Genomic DNA, 3357 nt, shown 5'->3' with positions numbered 1-3357 from the left:
GTCTCCTTCTGTAACATTAGTTCATTTTGGAGGGACTATATTGAAAGCGAGCAAAATGTTTGTCCATACAAACTGAGGGGAATCAATGATCCAGTTGCCTGGGATCACCTATGCAATAGGTTCAAGAAACACTGCCTGCCCTCTCAGTTGGTTTAATTTACGCTCAATTACATCATCACAAGGCCAGATGTGCTGCCATTCATTCATTCATTCATTCATTCATCATTTAAAGGATTATATCCTGCCTTTCTCCCTGTGTGGGTACCCAAGGTAGTTTACAAAAATAAAAACAGTAATAAAACATTAAAAACAAATTAAAAAAACAATAAGATACAGAACAGGTCCCAAGGATCACATAAAAACAATTACAACTGTGTGGTGTTGGTTGGTGCCAGCTCACCATATCAACCTTCAAATGCCATCATATGTCAGCTTTCATATTCACTTTGTGACCCCTGGATGGCTGGAGAAGAAACCCTACCTAAGCGGAGAAAAATAGCACTAAACAGGGGGATACAGCAACAAAGAGACTTGGGGAAGAAGTGAGATCCCCTTCCCTGAATTATATTTTTGGCAACAACACTGAAATGAGTGTTCAGCATAGCCCTAAACAGCAGTGAGAAGACCCATTAATGATTTAGAATCAACGCTGCTCTTAGAAAGGACGTATTTGGAAACGTCTCCTGGTCATTACTAAGGTTCTCCTTTCATTTTAACTTGACAGATATTATCACGCTGACATTTTGTTTTGTGTGTTTGCAGAAAATTTTCTGTGGCATCGTGCCATTGCAAAACCAAGCAGCACAGCAATAAACCTTTTTTTTTCCTTGCAAGAAAAGGAAGTAAGGGATTTGTTTTCAAGAAGTAAATTGCTTAAAAACACAAGGGAAATCCCAAAGGTCTCAGCTGCTTAACCCAGTAGGGGAAACTGTGGTAAGTTCTTATTAGGAACAGCGGGTTTTTTTTTTAAAGCCCAAACTAAATTGGCATGCTGTCAATAAAGTATTACCATACCAACCTCTTAAGTGAATTTTATTTACTTTTTTCTTTGAATGGAAGCTAACCAGGATTTTTTTTATATGGACAATGCTTCACTTTTGATTATTTAATTCACTAATCAAAAGGCTATTGGTGTAGAAAACCAATAACAGGACAGGACTGGAGGAAGGCCTCTCACCTTCTCTCTGTCTTTTTCTAGCTCACTGCTGTGGCCACTGTTAGGTTTGTTCAAGGGACTAGCCAATCTGCTACTCCCTTGGCTGGCTCCCTTCAAAAATGGTGCCAGAACACACCCCATTATCCCTTAATAATACACTTGCACTGCCAGCCAGGCTGCAAGAATTTGATCAGCTCCTCAAGTGAACTAAGTGTATGCGCTCTGTGATCCAAGTTCCGAACCTCACTCAGAAAGCATTTTCCGTTTTCTGTCCAGCTCCCAAGGCCAGTTGGGAATCTGAAGGGAGATGGAATTACAGAGACATTCACAAGTGAGGAAGAGATTATTTTCCTCATTAGCATGCTCCAGTCTTAGCTTTCCTTCCCCTCCAGTTCCCACGTCAGCCAGGAAGCTGAAAAGGGAAGGAATCGCTGGACATGCAAATGAGAGGAAGAGCATTTTCTTCTGCAAGAATTTGATTGCAGATTCAGAGTTATTGTAAGGGAACAAGAAATAGATGATAAAGGATCTTTTTCTTCTCCCCCCACTGCCTGTCACTACTACTGAATCTATATTGTAGCATCATATTATCAGATATGTAAAAATACATGTTGCATCATCAATGAGATGTTGTCAGGCAGAGACAGTTCTAGTGTTCTGCCCTCATTCCAAGATTCTATTTGTCCATGACTTTGTAGTACATAATAAATTGGTAATATAAGAGGTTATGAAATGGTTGGCAACCTTCAGTCTCGAAAGACTATGGAATAAGCCTACAGCACCCGGTATTCCCAGGCGGTCTCCCATCCAAGTACTAACCAGGCCTGACCCTGCTTAGCTTCCAAGATCAGATGAGATTGGGCATGTGCAGGGTAACAGTTGAAAAAGATAAGGGTAAGTAACCTTGACCAACAAGATCTTTGCTTTGTTGTGTCAAACAGAGGAAGCTTTTTCTCTTATGTGATTTAGGGTTCAATCCTATTGCGTCCTAGTGCTGGCGCTGAGTTCCAGCATAGGCCCTGGGTGTTGTATTGTCATAAAGCATGTTTACAGCACCCTCTGAGAAGGGAGTAAGAACCAGTTGGTGCTGGGCCTAGCACCGGATGGAGGATGCTGTGGGAGCACCCGAAAATAAGTTGTGAGTGTGGTGTGAGTTTTCGGGGTGGGGGGAAGTTGAGGCAGGGGAGGAACCAGACCAAAAGGGGGTAGAACTGGTAGAATCCTGCTCCAGCAGATTCTATCCTCTGTTTCACACTGCAAAGCCCAACATGGGGTTCTTAAGTCTGCACTGGCAAAATAGACGGCACAGACTTAAGAAGCCCCATTGCAGAACTTTCTGGTACCCACAGGATACAGCAGTCATCCTCTTGCCACTGCTGTTCCTCTAGACACTGGAAACCTAGGATTGGGATACTCTGCTACAATCTTATGCATGTCTATTCACAGGTAACTCTCACAGAATCCAAAGCAGTTTATTTCCAGGTATAACATTCCTGTAAGGCTGCAACGTTAGAGTATATTTGGAACAGTTCCATGCCTGCCATAGACCTCCCTGGGGCAAATGCCAGAGGAACCTCACAGAGGTTTCACCAATGTGGGAGGGGGTCTCACGAGACTCTGTGAGCCTCTGGTGAGTGGGGGGGCAGATTTCTGTACCGGGGGCGGTGACAGCTCACGGGGGCGCCATCGCAGAGCTTTGCCCCAGGTGTGGGGCTGCAGAGGTCTGCGGCTGATTTGTAATAGTATTCCTTCATTCTGCTAAGACCGTAAACTCATTGGGGCTGGAAACTGTCTTTTGATTCTCTGTAAAATGCCACACATGGTGATGGTGCCACATTAATAAGAAAGCTTCTGGTTGTCATGACGTAACAGTGGGAAGCAGCTCATAGTTGAGTTCAAAATTCAAACATCTGCGGAGGCCATTTTGCATGTTTACGCAATGAGGACCACACTTTGTTAGCTATGAAATGAGCTGTATAGTTTTCAAGATCAAGTGCCTGGCATCTCTGATGGCACTAGAACAAAACTGCAGACGCAAAATGTAAGCACGGGGTCTATTCACACTCGTAAGGGTGGAACTGGTCCAAATATGCCCCTCTTGCCTTCGTGGAAAAATATAGCAATAATTTGGATACTTTGGTTCACTTGCAAATTTGCACAATTTAAAGAATTCATCTTATTTATTTTTATGGTTAAATAAA

At 43.0% G+C, this 3357-nt stretch overlaps 1 pseudogene; it reads right to left on the bottom strand.

The window, feature by feature from the left end:
* Positions 1-1926: 1926 nt before the first annotated feature.
* On the bottom strand, positions 1927-2043 carry LOC136638006 (5S ribosomal RNA; annotated as a pseudogene).
* Between the last annotated feature and the right edge of the window lie 1314 nt (positions 2044-3357).

The sequence above is a fragment of the Tiliqua scincoides genome, chromosome 1, assembly GCF_035046505.1.
Source record: "Tiliqua scincoides isolate rTilSci1 chromosome 1, rTilSci1.hap2, whole genome shotgun sequence".
Lineage (NCBI taxonomy): Eukaryota > Metazoa > Chordata > Lepidosauria > Squamata > Scincidae > Tiliqua > Tiliqua scincoides.
The sequence above is the reverse complement of the archived record's forward strand: the minus strand, read 5'-3'. Positions and strand labels throughout refer to the sequence as shown.